Source organism: Onychomys torridus, chromosome 8 (assembly GCF_903995425.1).
Source record: "Onychomys torridus chromosome 8, mOncTor1.1, whole genome shotgun sequence".
Classification (NCBI taxonomy): Eukaryota; Metazoa; Chordata; class Mammalia; order Rodentia; family Cricetidae; genus Onychomys; species Onychomys torridus.
Genome location: NC_050450.1, coordinates 46655439 through 46671916, shown reverse-complemented (window position 1 = coordinate 46671916; position 16478 = coordinate 46655439). Strand labels below are relative to the sequence as shown.

The 16478-nt window shown below is 41.4% G+C and overlaps 1 pseudogene; it reads left to right on the top strand.

Annotated features, from left to right (window-relative positions):
* The first annotated feature begins 14939 nt into the window (after positions 1 to 14939).
* LOC118589869 lies at positions 14940 to 15891 on the top strand (annotated as a pseudogene).
* Positions 15892 to 16478: the final 587 nt, after the last annotated feature.

Below are 16478 nucleotides of genomic sequence, written 5' to 3'. Positions count from 1 at the left end.
GGACTGATTAGGCCTCAGTCTCTATATCTGACATAGCATTTCCATGTGACACATTACAGCAATGTTATACCTGAAGTTAAATTATCAAGAACACATTGTGGCCTAAGAAAGTAAAAGTAGTAAATGAGAGAAATAGGTTTCTTTCTTTCTTTTTTGAAAAGGTAAAAAATCCTTAATTTTTTATTCCTGGTACCACTACCTCAATTTACAGGGCAATATACCTGATATAATGAAAAGAAAAAGACAAAGGCAAAGCTACAACAGGTGTACATCTAATCGACACCACATTTCATCAATCGAAGCTGCATTTTTTACAAACTGTGCCTGTGACCATTCTGAAAAGAAGGGTTTCCTCTTTAAGATGCAGTGACTTTTCAGACTATGGCTCACTGTTCCTTTTGTGGCAGATTTCTACAATTCCTCTAGTGCATTTAGGATGACTGTCTCCAAGAAACCTGCAGCTCTTCTGACCACCTCTCTGTCTCTGTCTCTGTCTGTCTCTGTCTGTCTGTCTCTCTGTCTCTGTCTCTGTGTGTGTGTGTGTGTGTGTGTGTGTGTGTGTGTGTGTCCCCTGCATCTACTCTCTTCCCCCACTTCCTCCATTGCTAACAACTGTAGCCATTTTCTGCCTTTTAAAAATAAAAATCTGCTGCTACCATATCCACCACTGTCTTAATTGACAAGAGCTAGGATCATCTTTCAACCAGGCTACCTGTATGTTTCCACTCTGTCCTTAGTTATTTGTACTCTATGTATTATTTTATATGATGATTAGAATATTTTAAATAATTCAATTTCCCATAAGTCTGCTTTCTTTGGGCTTGTCTGGCTTCATAGGTATAATTTCATAGGGAGTGGCTAGTTCTAATTTTAAGAAAGATTGTTCTTTAGTTTCTAAATGTTCATAACTTTTATATATAGGTTATATTTTTATTTGTTTTGTTACATTAATATTACATCAGATTGAGGATTTGGGAGATAAATATAAATCTACCTTGTAAAAGAAATCAGACAAAAACATGGTAACATTTTTTACTTCTTTCCTTAAGGAACTGTCTTTTCCCCATGTACCAAATATTATTGGGGATAAGGATAGAAAGAAGAAGATAAACTCATGAGAGGCTGAAATTCCATAGGGTATTGTGGACATAACTCAATCATGTATGTCACAATCAGAAAAGGAAATGCTGTGTTTAAAGTGATGTTCTATTATTCCTTTGTAACACTTCCACCTGCAGAACCAGTCATTGTCTTGAAGTCTTTTCTCAAAGCAAACCTCATTTCTGAAGGGTTAGTACATGTCAGCTCCTTTCCTAAAGCAGCCACAGCCTCTCCTTTCTTATAGCTAACAACTTCACCTGAAAATACCATCAGTTCTACAGCCACACCATCCTGGGTTCATTTCTCTCGTGTCTCACTGTAGAAGACAATAGAGTCCAGTAGATGGAGGCTATTGTGAGTCCTTCAAGAAATTCTAGTGGACTTTAATTTGGATATCTTAAAAAATATATATATCTTCTGTTCCAGCTTCTCCTGGTCTCTGCCTAGGTCTTGTGATGCTAATGGTTCTTCTCATGCACTTTTGGGTTGTTTAAGATAGGCCGGTGCGGGTGGAGGTGGCACATGCCTTTAATCCTAGCACTCAGGAGGCAGAGCCAGGCGGATCTCTGTGAGTTCGAGGCCAGCCTTGGATACCAAGTGAGTTCCAGGAAAGGTGCAAAGCTACACAGGGAAACCCTGTCTCAAAAAACCAAAAAAAAAATAAAAATAAAAAATAGGCCGGAGCCCCCATTCAGCAAAAAATCCAGATCTGTCATTGCCCCAGTTTCATACCATCTGTGGAATTTCTCAAGCGCTAAGTGAGAGCTAAATGAGAAAGGTACCTGTTGCTACCCTCAGGTGGCCACATGCACAAAATGTACACATGCAGCCACACACATATGTGCACCCACACATATGCAAATACATATACAGGAGCACACCACACACACACACACACACACACACACACACACACACACACACAAAGAAGAACAGAATTAAAATAGATCTCTCATGTGACCACTTCTCATTATTTACCTGCAAGCCTCTAAAGCAGCACACCACAGAGACATGTGTGCACCAATGTATATCAAAGTGCTGCTCACAGTGGCTGATTTATGGGAACCTAGGTGTCCAGCAACAATACAATGGATAATATAGAAAATGGGTTCTACATACACAACATACTTTTAAGACATAAATAAGAGCAAAGACACATGCTGTTTGAAAATGTTGCATGTGTACCATGTCATCTAAATTGCTATGGCTTTGAAATAAACACGTATATACTATATGAATGAAATATCCATTCTTTCTGTGTACATAAGATTTATAGGTTTTGGCTTATTCCAACTAGAATTTCAAGGTGAAAGTTAAGTTAGCATACAGGTTATATGCTAAAACCTTTCCTAACTGGTTTCCATGGCTGCTACTAAATCCCACTAACATGTGACCTGGGATGCAACATAAATTCCCAAAATGAAGTGGGGTATGTAATTTTCCTTACAAGACCAAACCAAAAAAAGAAAGAAAGAAATCTAGATGTGTCATTGCAGAATAAAAACAAACATTTAAGCCACCTTTTAAAAATAAATGGCAAATAAAAATCACAAAAATATGTATTTCCATACGTGTAATAGCCAAGAGTTGATGTGCATATGTGAAGTAGTTTATGAATAAACACAAGAGGCAAAAATAATGTTAAGACACAGAAAAGAACCTAAAAAGGAAAAATCATTACACACAGATAAAAGCCTCCAAGACATACCTGAAACCGTAGGAATGCTAACTAAAGACGGTGGTGCAGCGTCCTCTCATGTTATGGCAAGGGTATTTTTGAGTTTTCTCTCAGTTATATGAGATTACACAAAAACACTAGCATTGATAATTGGGATGTTGTATATGAAAGTCCAGGTGTGGTGATACCTGTCTTTAATCCCAGCATGCAGGAGGCTGAGGCAAGTAGATCTCTGTGAGGTTAAGGCCAGACTGGTCTACAAATGGACTTCCAGGGGTACACGGAGAGGTTCAATTTCAAAACAAAACAAAGCAAAACAGAGAATATTGAATTTGAGCAATTTTCTTTTTTTTTTTTAATTTAAAAATGCTGATACAAGTGTATACTTTCTGCTGACCACACGTCTTCTGTTCCTATTCAGGCATTTATGCCAGCCTGCTCTCAAGGGTCCCGACAGAATATGTCATCAGCTACAACCACTCCCTTAAAAGACAAGCCCCTCCCACCTTTCCGCTCTCCCTCTCTACTCCAACTCTCACCCCCAGAGGCTGCTTCTGAGCCTCATCTAGTCCTCCATATAAACCTCCCACACGAGTCCTAATATATGGTATGACTCTCTCTCCCGCCAACTGTAAACTAATAAATTGGTGCCAGAGACTCTGGCAGGCTTTCTGGGTAGTCCCGCCAGCCCACACGTGGTCTGAGGCATGCCAGGATTCTGTTCCCCATGCTGCCTACAACAGCCTTCCTTCCACCTAACTGATAACTGAGATCTCCATCCAACACCAGAATGATTGCTAAGATCCTCTTCTCCGGGTCAGAGTAAATGCTTCCCTGGACTTGTGGGCGTGACTGTTGAGGGTCTGGCACCCCTCTGGTGTTCTTGGAGGCAGAGAAACACCCAACCATGGCCTTTAAGGCTAAGATTGACCCTTTTGCCAACACTCAACCCCGGGACTTTTCTAGGGAGTGAGGCTTCATCTCTCAAGCATTGTTTCTTGCCTTTTGGCCCCGCCCCTAAGCCCTGCTACCAGGCAACCAGGTCTCTCACAGCATCAGAGCTCTAGGATCCTGTGCCCTGTGTGAAGATGCACTGAACAGCTTGTGGCTGCTCAATCCGGTCCTCCCTGGATTCCTGAGACTCTAGGAACTTTAGGCCTTTGGATCTTATTTTTCTACCTTACTCCTGGTAACTTATGTCATCAACCTTACCTCCAAGCTCCCCCCTGAGAGGCCTCTTGGAAAACTGCAGACCTCTATAACTAGCACCCGACTTAAGGGCTTAATCTATCTGCCTTTGCGGTCAAATCTGGTCCCAATACCCCTTAGATATCAATCCAAATGGCCGCTTACCAGTACCCTAGATCCCGATATTTTAGGGGACCCTTGCAACTTCTGCCAGCGATGAAATGGATGGAAGGTTGTCCCCTATGCCCATACTTTCTCGTATCTTCTCTCCAAGCCCTCCCTCTGTTTTTTTTTTTTCCTTCCTGTTCTTCTGCTAGCTCTGAAGCCTGTGAAGGTGCATGTCTCCTTTTCATTAAGTGAACTCTCTCAAATAGAAAAAAATGGGTTCTTATCCATCTGACTCTTCTTCTTTGGTTAAAGAATTCCAATGTTGGTTTCTGCAGCCACAGCAGCAGCCTGCCTCTGCAGTCAAGGCAGCGATGGCATCACCTGTCACCAGATCTCTTTCCACTGTCAGCTGTGTCACATGTGCGCCCTTCACTAGTGCCTGCCAGGCACAGCTCGCCTTCTTTGTCTCTCCTTCCTCTCTTGCCTCTTCTGTTCTCTCCTGCTTCTCTTCTGCTTGTCAGCCTGCCTCTCAAGTCCCCACTGTGATGTAGCCTTTCACTTTTGCGCTCTCCCCCTCCCCCAATAAACCTCTTCCACTAACTCTGTTGGGTGTGCCATATTTGCTTAGTGGTATACCTTGGCAGGGCCTGCCAAAAGCTACTTACTTCACACAGGGACCTGCCTGCTCCACCCACAGCAGATCTGACTCTTCCACCTGCTACAAGAATGCTTTCTCATTCACTGACAGCCTGGCCTTCCACCCAGCACTGGCAATTAGGTGGCAGCACTGGCAGGACTAGCAGCTGCCTCTGACCACTCCCCTGGATGTGAGGCTTCCTTTCTCAAGCACTCATTTTGCCCACTCAATCTTCCTCTGCCTCATCCTTGGGAACTGTGTCACATACCTCCTCGCACCCTTGGGATACCGTCTGGAGACACACTGACCACTCCTTTCAAATCAAATCTGTCCTCAGATTACCTTGGCCCAGACAGTCAGAGAACTGAGAAAGAATTCTCCATTTTCTTTCTTTTTCTTTGTTCCAAGACCTGCCTGTGTCTGTGTGCCCTTCCTCTCTAAATGTCCTGTCTGTGTTTGCCGCAACATAGGAGTCAGAAATGGAGAAGCCAGCTTTGCCTTACTCAGCATACAGCAGTTTTCCCTGTCTTTTTACTTATTCAATCCGTTTAGAGTGTGTGTGTGTGTGTGTGTGTGTGTGTGTGTGTGTGTGTGTGTGTCCCCATATATGACTTGGATTTAGCTCTATATGTGTGAATGTAAGCTGGATTTAACTCTGCATGTACATGAGTGTAACTTGGATTCAACTCTGTATATGTGCATGTAACTATTGTTTAGGAAAACATGTTTTTAAACAGCAACCACATGGCTCTCCTCCATCTTGGCGGGTGACCTTATCATGATGTAGGCAGCCACGTGGCTGGCAGCCATCTTTTACTAAGGTCAAAGAGTACACTTCTTAGACCTAATGAGCTCTCTGTTCATTGTATCTCCTTTTAGACTAAGAAAGCAGCAAGTCTCAAATATTTTGGATTGGTATGGACTTTTGTATGATGATATAAATGTAAACATATATGTGATTCAACTCTGATTTAGAATATACTCTATATGGTGATAAAATTTTAAGGTTATAAAGATCTAGTCAGATTAACGAAAGCTAACTAAGAGATTTATACCTAAGTACTTATGTTTTTGCCAAGCATAGATTAATAGATATGGGTTAATTTAAGGTGTAAAGGCTAGCTAATAAGAATTCTGAGCCATAGACCAAACAGTTTGTAAGTAATTAATTGCAGGTGGTAGAGGTTTGTCTGGACCATGGGCCCAGGCAGGACCTAGAAACTTCCCCCTACAATTGGCTCACAGATGTGGTGGCAAGAATTTCCACCTAAAACATGAAAGAGCTTTAAAAACGATTCTAAAACAGAGCAAAGTGCAGGTTCCTAGTTTGACTCTCTCATGCAGGCCACACTACAGAGATGCCACAGCATTTGAGCTTGAGCAAAATGGCCGATTCCCGTCACTGTACATACAGGCAACTCCAAGCCATGCAGCACACTCCATGGCAGATTTAGCTTTTGCTCTAAGGTTTCTGGCCTATATGCTGCTTGGTGGAGGCACAGACCCATGGCTTCCCAGAGTTAGTGGTGAGCATAGCTTCCAGAGCTGGCAGTAAACGTACCTCCACCATGTGAAAAACCAAGCAGGATGGAACCATCAACCAAAACCACAGCTTTTGTCTTAGCCATACAGCTTAAAAATTTAAAAACTCTCCTGGTCAGAAAAGGATTTTAGATACACAATAAGACATATTCAGATGAAAAAAACCTCTAAATGATTTACAGTATGTGTAAAAATGTGCATAGGCTAGGAATAGAGAGGAAAAGGATTATAGGCAATTATATAAAGAAATAAATAGTTAAAAAATAAAATCTTTAAAGAGACAATAAAAGTAATATAAAAGAAATAAGCCACATAAAGATGGAAAATACATAGAAAAGTCTGGGTTATGTATATTATTGTATTTTCTTTGAATTGTTTGCCTGTTAATGAGCTAAGTCCAGAAAGACTTTTGATTGTAAAGGTTGCTAAGTTAAACCAACATAAATATTTTAAAGGTATCTTGATACAAAATTGGGGTCTAAGGATATGTTGCTTTGGAAAAGAGGTTCTGCTTTTGTTTCCACAGAAGATGAGAAGCTGTGGATTCCTTTCAGGTTAATATCATTCCATCAAGGCAGACCACCCTGATAGGTCTCCAGGGGGATCTATGTTCCAGATGATGTACATCCAAAATAGCTTCAAGGCAGCTGGATGAGACAGTGTAGCCTCAGAGATTACTACAATCAAGACTTGACCATAATTCTAAATTTTCTCAGGTTCCTCATAAGATTGCCAGTGCCCCCAATCAGCAAGAAGTAGTATGGAAAGTTAAGCCCCAAATCCCCAAACATCGTTTATAGATGTTTGTTTTTATTTAAAGGGGATTGATTATAATGGTTAATGGTCATATCAATCTCTTTCTAAAGAAAGAAGGAGGATGTGATATAGAAATAATTAAAATAAAGGGTAGATTATTGAATCTACTTTAATCCAAAAAAACAACTGTTAATCTCAAAATACTTTACACTGAATGATACAAATTTAAGGTCAATTTTGTTATATTGAATGTATATTTCTACTCTTATTAAAGATATCATGATTAGGCAACTCATTTAAAATTGTAATGTATCATTAAGAAATACAGATTAATAGTCATCTATAATAATCAAATTTCCAGTCATGTTAGTTTTCTAGCTATGCACACATATATTTCAATTAGATAAGTAATCTTCAAACACTTCATAGAACTACACAGACTATGGCATTTAATATGTTTTAAAAACTTAGACTTTTCTGGACAGTGAGACACAACTGCACCTGCCAGCACCAATTTACTTCGAAGAGGATGATGAGCACCAAAGAAACTCGATAGGGAGTTTATCTTCTTCTTGATAAAACTCATCATTTGGGTGAGAAACTTCCCTTTCCTGGACTGCTGGACAGTGTGTTATACAAACTAGGCATGTAGGACCCACTGGAAAGTGACCACTGAACACAACTAGTGTTTAACAGGTCGACCCACCAGATGAATGACTCCCTGTTAGGGGGCCCCACTTGGCAAAGCCGTGGGGTTATTGACTGTAGATGACTGGATGTTCTCTATCTGTAACTTTCTCGGGTGCCACTGCTATGCCTCCCTAATAAAAACAGCTGTGGGGTTCTTTACACAACCCTTAGGCAGTATGTTTTACACTGATCGGGCACACATATAGCTGTGGATGTTCTGGAAGATGATTTCTGTTTAGACTATATAATTTTGATGTATAGAAATAATACTAGGATATTTTACATTACTCAGACTGACATAGGATTCTCCATCACAAAGACAGCCTTTTACACAGACAGCTAATTTTGGACTCCCGAACAAGTTCAAAACAGACTAAGCTGCCCTTACAGGATACATGCAAAGATGAATTCCCAGGTGTTGTTTATTGCTAAGTCAAGGCCAGACTGTTTACACTGAGATATAACTCCTGCAGTGGTTCCCTTTCTGCATGTACTCTGACTGCTCAAGGTTCAGCCAATTGTTCACTTTCTGGGATCCCTCACCAACTCAGAGCTACATGCATGAGTCAGTGTGACATTACTAGCCCAAGAGAAACTACATGATTTATCTTGTGTCATGAGATTAGGTAGGGCCCTGAAGATGGAACTTACAATTGTCCAGAGTTTGGCTGTGAGAGAGCAGCAGTGCTGGAGTGGAGAGAGACGGTTGAGTAGAACAGGATGAAGGAGCAGCTGCCATGAAGAAAGACCTGCGTGAAGGAACTGGGAAAGACTTGGGCAGTGAGTGTATGTGTTAGAGTGTGTGTGCGTGTGCAGAAGGAGCTGAGGAGAGAACATGGATAGCTAGGCAGGAGAGAGAGCAAGAGAGATTTTCAAAGAGAAGACGGGGCTGTGTAAGTGTATGTGGAAAATGTAGCTGTATGTAAAAAGATGTCGCTGTGTGGAAACAGATACTTTCAGAGGGAGCTTTTAAGAGAGAGGATTTCGTAAGGTGAAGTAAAAGAGAAAGTTATCCTCAGAAAGCGTGTGTTTCCTTCTTATTTACTCCTCAGCTGGAAAAAGTCTAGCCTCTGATATACAAGAACTTTCCCTAAGGCCTCCCTGCATTCAGGATTTTCTTGCATTACCCTGGTGGTAGCTGGGAACTGGCCCCTCAGTTACCGATATTCAAGTATAGTTACCCAACACCCAGAAGGTCAATTGTGTCAGCCTGTACTTTCAAACTTTGAAAATGCTTAAATGAAGTGTTGGAGGGCAAACACCACTATCGTTTTTCACTAAGTCAGCCCTTACAGATGTTTGCTAGAACATATCAATAATTTTATAGGACTCCCATAATTTAAATAAGTATTTGATTGAACTTTGACTTCACAATTTTGTTTAACATCACTTAATGATCATTTTGACATGTTTCATGTAAGTTACTCAGGACTTCTGTGACTTGTTGAGGAATTTTAGCTTTGTATTTATTATTTGAATTCTGGAAGCATTTAGCCATCTTCATTTAAAGGTAGGCCTTACCAAGTGGAAATCCTCATTTTGGGAAAAATATCCTTATGCTACTTCCTTTTAATATTTGCTTCTTTGGAGGAAAATGCATGAACAGAAGCTGAATTCCTGTTTGGAGGGAGCCGATTACTGTGGACAATGGGATAGGGTGGAACACTTGAATGAAATCAGAATTAGAAACAGTCATTCTTTGGTCTCGCTGACTGCTACTAAAGCTATAAATACTTGTGAGCCTCACTAGAGCCCTGAGATCCTTACAACACTTTGAACATGAAGGAAGAGAGACTTCCTAGCAAACTCTCTTCAGAAGGAGGCAGGTGAGATGCACAGACAGGGACAGCACATTTCCCATTGTCAGGGCATCACTAGGAACAACAGTCAGTTCTGTGTATTTGTCCTCAGATCCCACCATGCATAAGCTTCCCTCATTTCCACGAACTGTTTCTGTTGCATTTTATGACACATCCAATGTGTGGCTTGGGTTCATAAGCTTTATTCACATAGGATTTGACTGTTTGATGACACTGGTAAATGGAGGCTTTTCTCTGTTCTGCCCCATTCTGCAGTCACTTCCCAAATTATCACTCAGAGGCTTCTATTAATTATAACTGCTGGACTTGACTGGTGGCTCACACATATTACCAGCTAGCTCTTACATTTAGATTAACCCATATTTGCTATCTATGATTTGCCACGTGGTTGGTGGCTTGTTACCTCATTTTCTACATATCTTGCTTCTTCTGAGTTTGGGTGGCTTCTGCCCTGACTCTACCCTTCTTCATTTCTGACCTCAATTTGATTGTACTGCCTAAGCTTATCTTACCTTGCCATTGGCCAAAACTGCTTTATTTTCAATCAATGAGAGCAACACACATTCACATCCTACAGAAGGACATCCCACAGAAGACACTATCATTTTTTCCCTTCTCCAAATAAGATCCTCATAAATCAGTTTCCAGATCTCTACAAAGCCTTCTCATTTCAAGCTGGAGAAGTTCATGCAGGACATGTGTCAAACAGGAGTGATGATCTATCTGTAGGGCAGGCAGGTGACATTGGGGTAAAATGTTGTCACCTTTGCAGGTGATGTACCCCTCGCTCTACATTAGATGCTCCATTCTGTAAATCTACTGGTGTCCGTACCCTGAGAACAGGAAGCAGCTAAAATGTCTGTGTTCTAACAGTGCTGAGTCAGCTGCCTAAGTGGTGGACACAGCATGGATTCCCACACAGCATCTGTCACCTACAGTTGATGCAGACATCCCAGACAGGCGGCAACAGGGAAAGGCCACATTTCTTCCCCCTCCCCTGCCAAATTGACTCAGGGCCTGAACTCAAACCAAGTGTGGAAGGAGTCAGGACCCTGCTCCATCTGCAGACTAAAGTCATGGGAACCTGAGGGGGCTGAGCTCAGGAGTGTGGCCTGATGAGCAGAGGACACTCTGTGACCAGAGGACGAAATGGGAACACTACCATGACATGGGAACACAATCAGAAACCTTTATTATTCAGAAAAAGAACAGAGCAATTTGGCTGCAGGATCAAGAGTGCTGAGGTGGATCCATCTTCTTCCCTGTTGTGCATTGTCAACTACACAGTTTACACTTCACAGATGTGTGCAGTTTAAGGGAGGGTGTCACTTTCTAAAGTGTGACTCTTGTCCCACTGATGGTAATATAAATATTCTCATTTTCATCTAAACCATTTGTATTTGTAGTCATTCTATAATTTTCAGGTCACTCTTTAAAGAAAACCAACTCAACTGAAAATTTGAATGGAATGCAGTTCCAATGAACATGGCTTCTGACTGACAACAGAACACAGTAATGATGTGAATGGGAGAGAGCAAGATGGCCCATGAGGGTTGGGGCCTCAGGTCAGTCTGCCACACACTAGTAAGGGAGACTGAACCCCAAGCTTTGGACTCCACACCTATGAAAGACTACTGTGGGGCCCTGGGTAGCTGAGCCACATAGCTGCCATGACAGGTATAATAAAAACCAGCTAAAAAAAAAAATAGGCCTAAGTTTCAGTTTACTGGCAGGCAGCATCCAGATCTAGGAAAAGCCATAAGCTGGCCCCACCCAGGGAGGGCCAGATTCTAAGGGGAAATGTCTGACACTGCAAACATTCCAAATGTTAGATAAGAACACCAGATGCCTGAGCCCAGCACACACCTATTCCCCTTTGGCAAGACACCCCTTGACAAATGTTAGCCTGAACCCTGGAAATCCCCTCACCCCAAACTCTACTACAATAAAAACCCTAACCCCCACTCCTCCCGGGTTCTAGGCTCTCTACTGTCACCACTGCTTTGGACTGACAGACAGACCAAGCTTGAGCCTGAAATAAAGGTCCTTTGCATTTACATATGGTAGTCAGTCTTCATGGTGGTCTTTTGGGGGGTCCCCGATATCTGGGCATAACAATAATATGTCACAAAATCTACTGAAAGTTTATATGAACACACACACACACAGACAGACAGACAGAGACAGAGACAGAGACAGACCAAGAGATAGAGAGAAGAAAGAGAGATAGAATAGATTTCTGCATAGTGAACAAGGGCCTGAACATACAATAACTGACTCATGTTAGACCAGATTCCTATTATGATGGTGATAGTCCAGGCTGTGGTCAATACTGGCTATGACTTTCCACTTTAACAAAACTGAAGGGTAAATGAGCCCGTGGCAGAGGTTTCTATCACCATCCCTGGCTCACTTAGTTACATTCTTCCTTAAAGTCCCACAGGGAGTTATTAACACAATCTATATCCAGGAATGAGCAAGGTCCAGCCAAGGATGATGTCACTTGCCTCCTGTTCCTTCTGCACTTAACCAGCTACTGTCCCTTGGCCCATATGACCCAGGCTGCAGCTGCATCTGATGGTGAGTCTACCCAACAGGAGAGATTACCCAGCACAGGGTGGACCCTAGAGAATCTGTTCAATCTTCAATGGGTTTGTTTTATAATTTGTTGTCTAATTTTTATGTGGAGGAATAAATTCTGTCTTCTTTTCTCTTGTTTTTGGTTTTTTGAGACAAGATTCTTTTTTCTGTGCACACCTGGCTGTTCAGAACTTGCTTTGTAGACCAGGCTGGACTTGAAGTCAGACATCTACTAGCCTTTGCCTCTGTAGTGCTGGGATTAAAGATGTGCACTGCCACACCCAGCGTCTTCCTAAAGCTTCCCTTTAGTACTTTCTTACTGAGAATTTTTCTAAGTTAAGAATGAATGGAGCAATATATGTCACACACACACACACACACACACACACACACAACCTTTGCCCTGATTTCATTGCAGGTCCCTGCTCCCGTCTCACATTGGCTACGATTGTAGGAGGCACTTGCCAGCACAACCTCCCTTCCTTATGTGTTTTTAGCATTCATGTTAAAACCATTAGTTACAGGATTGTCTCTTTCGTGGTTGATTTCATTTCAAGTGTGGGCAATATTTGAGTGTTACAGTAATGCAAAAATAATTGTTGCAATATTGTTCATGTCTTATCATATGAAACAGATTGTGGTTGATCTAAACACAAACTATATATTTTCCTAGGGAAATTGTGTTACCCATAGAAGCGAGGAAGGTATCCACTCTGTGCCTACACATAGGTAAAGCATTCATATTGTGTGTTATTGTGTGATGTGAGGCAGACGCCCTGAGACCCCGAGCTTCTCGACTGTAGAGAAGAAAACTTGGTGATTTCTATGGAAGCACCAGATGGTTCAGGGATGCTGCTGGTTGAGGAAGATGCTTTGTCATGTCTCTGTGTTCACTGTGAGAATTACCCAGTGTTAACATGCACCAAGCTCTTCACATAAAATCAAACACACAGAATGTGTAAGAGCAAGTCAGCTGTCCTGTCTCTTGTGGGGACATCACATTCCTGATCTCACTTCTCTCTGGGTGCCTTGATGCCAGTGTTCCCCATTTAACAGAGTGCACCACCTTCCCACCACACCTCCTCCCCCTCACCTGCCTCCTGACCTCCGCTCACCCAGCAAACACTGGTCAGGGATTCTCATAAACAGTGGCAGACTCCCTGGTCCTTATTCTCTGTGTCAACAAATATGAATTAAGTCAGCAGGTAACCTTAAGGAGAATGAGGAAAGCTTAAGTTTTAGAACATGGGTAAGTACACTTTCATGAATAAGCCTTCTTAAAATGGAAATCATTCATAAGTCTTCTTATCCTTCAGTTATTGTCTGTCTGCATCTCTGTCCATCTTCGCCCATAGGTCTCAGGCTTTTCTGACATTTATATGAAGGCATCAAGGACCTGGCATTGTTCTCTGACCCATCAGCAGCTTGGCAGAACATGGCCCTTTAAGGACTTCAGTTTCAGGTGTGTTTTGTGGTTTTGTTTTTAGAATCTTGACAGAGATGAAAATGATGCTGAGATGTGTGATTGCTGTCTCAGCAGCCTCTCCCTTTAACTATGGCTAACATCTCAGAAAGAGATTTCATTTCCTTTCCATTGCTAAGAGCTATCAAAACGCAGCATCTACTAGTCAGAAAAAGAACTTTACAAATCTCTTCTCCTGGAGAAGTACATGTGGAAGAGACGTTCACAATCCTTGTCAGAAAGGCTGGCTACATTCTGTCTGCTGCTGTTTCTCACTCTGTCGTCCATGTTTAAACCTCCACATTTAATTCACATATCTACTATTTTCCCAGCACAGATGAACACTAACCATGTTTAATGCAATCAAAGTTAATGTGTCCTTGAATATACAGACAAACAGAGAGACAGAAATAAACATATACATATGTATATACATTTGCCTCTAACACAGAGGCAGGCTGTGAGCCTGGAGCAGGTGGAATACAAAACCACTCTCAGGACATGTCATGGCTGCATTCTCTCTACTTCTCAGGCTCCATGAAGAAGTGCCTGACAGTCCATAGAGATGCTGCTGCCACAGCCTGGCCTGGCAACCAGCAGTGACTGCTGAATCCTCTGCCTCCTGCTGAAGTTTAGAGTCAATAGTGGATGCTGTGAGGAGATCAACTTGGTGAAGAAGAGATCAGGAAAAGGTGAAAGTTCCCATTATCTCAGTCCAACAAGCATTGGATGAGTAAGCATGTTCTATGTATTATATCTACAGTTTCATATGACTATGTTTATATAAATGAATATGTAAAGAAGATAATCTTTAAAAACAATCATTTATCAAGAAACTTAAAACTCAATTTTAATTAGACTATGTTCATTTTTCAATTAATATCTTTTACAGTATAATTTTAAAACAACAGTCTTCAATGAACACGAAAATGGAGAGAGCATTTCAGTGTGTTAATATTATAAACAACTCTGAAATGATTCTTAAGAATAACTGTATTCATTAACTTTCTAATAAAGTGTCTGTTTGCTTATTTGCACTTGACTTTTACTGGGTTTTGTCTCTTTTGGTCAATAATTCACACCTTCTGTTAGTAGCCAAAAATTATCATGCAAATTTCAAGAACTTATTAATAGAGGTCACTATTAGTCATCAGGAAAGAGCATGAAAATGAACTATGGTAGCTGTACTTTGAGTTATAATATATCTAATCACAGATGTGAATTCCTACTTTTTATAAATCTTTAAATTATACTTAGATTATCATTCTCAGAATTAAAGGCCCAAGGAACTTTAACACTACACTAGGCTTGTGCTCATATCAGTAAGCAGCCACTAACCCTAACACATTCTTGGTTGCCTAGGAAATACCCTTGAACATCATTACCTGGATGAGCAACTACACTGAACAGTCAAATTTCATCCTGGTTGGATTCTTCAGTCAATCCAAACACCCTGCTCTGCTTGCTGTGGTCACATTTCTGGTTTTCCTGATGGCCTTGTCTGGGAATGCCCTCCTGATCCTTCTGATACACTCTGACACCCGCCTCCACACACCCATGTACTTTTTCATCAGCCAGTTGTCCCTCATGGACATGATGTACATTTCTGTCATTGTGCCCAAGATGCTCATGGACCAGGTCCTTGGAAGCCACAAGATTTCAGCTGTAGCCTGTGGGATGCAGATGTTTCTTTATGGGACACTAGCAGGTTCAGAATTTTTCCTTTTGGCTGCCATGGCTTATGACCGCTATGTGGCCATTTGCCATCCACTCCGTTATCCAGTCCTCATGAACCACAGAGTGTGTCTCCTCTTGATGTCTGTCTGTTGGTTCCTGGGATCCTTGGATGGCTTCATATTCAGCATTGTCACCATGACCTTCCAATTCTGTGGATCCCATGAGATCCATCACTTCTTCTGTGAGGCTCCTGCTGTGACAAAGCTCTCCTGCTCAGACACCCTGGCTCTATGAGACCCTCATGTACCTGTGCTGTGTGCTCATGCTTCTCATCCCTGTGACAGTCATTTCAAGCTCCTATTTATCCATCCTCCTCACAGTTATCAGGATGAACTCAGCAGAGGGCAGGAAGAAGGCCCTGGCCACCTGCTCCTCCCACATGACTGTGGTCATGCTCTTCTATGGTGCTGCTGTCTACACCTACATGCTCCCTGACTCCTTCCACACCCCTGAGAAGGACATGGTGGTGTCTGTGTTTTACACAATACTCACTCCTCTGTTGAACCCACTGATCTACAGTCTTAGGAATAAGAATGTCACAGAGGCCCTGAAGAAACTGTTGGGTATGGAACCTTCTTTCAAGAAACAGTAAAGTAAGAAATTTGGAAAGGACAGTTTCTTCTTGTCTGCACATCTGTTGATCTAGGTCTCCTGCTGACATAATTCCTCATCCATCATGTCTGAGTGTATAGCCTGCCCTTTTGAAGAATTCTTTCTGTATTCTGAAAAATTCTTCATTGATATACTCATTGTACATTCAGAATCTTTAATTGTGTCCTGCAAATGTCACTTTTTTAAATGGATAGTGGCTGTTTAATTTTGTGTGACAATAGTCTTCTCATTTAAAAGTTGTCATATTAAGGAATAAATGATCAAGAGGAGTTCACCTGATAAATGATAGAGTGAGTTGGAAGTCAAGTGGTTAACAATGTTAAGAAGATGTGAATGGAGATAAATGATGTATTGGATTAATTCTGTGTAATTTTCTAATAATTTATGTATATTTAAATTAGAAAAAATAAAGAGCAAGGTATAGTTTTATTCTTTCAGCCCCTGTATCATTATCTAGCAAAAATATCATTAAAAGAAATTAAAATCTGGATTGTATAAGTTGCTGGTATGGCTTCAAATAGTCAGTGTTGCTATATTTGCGTATAAATGTTCTCATGTATTTATCAA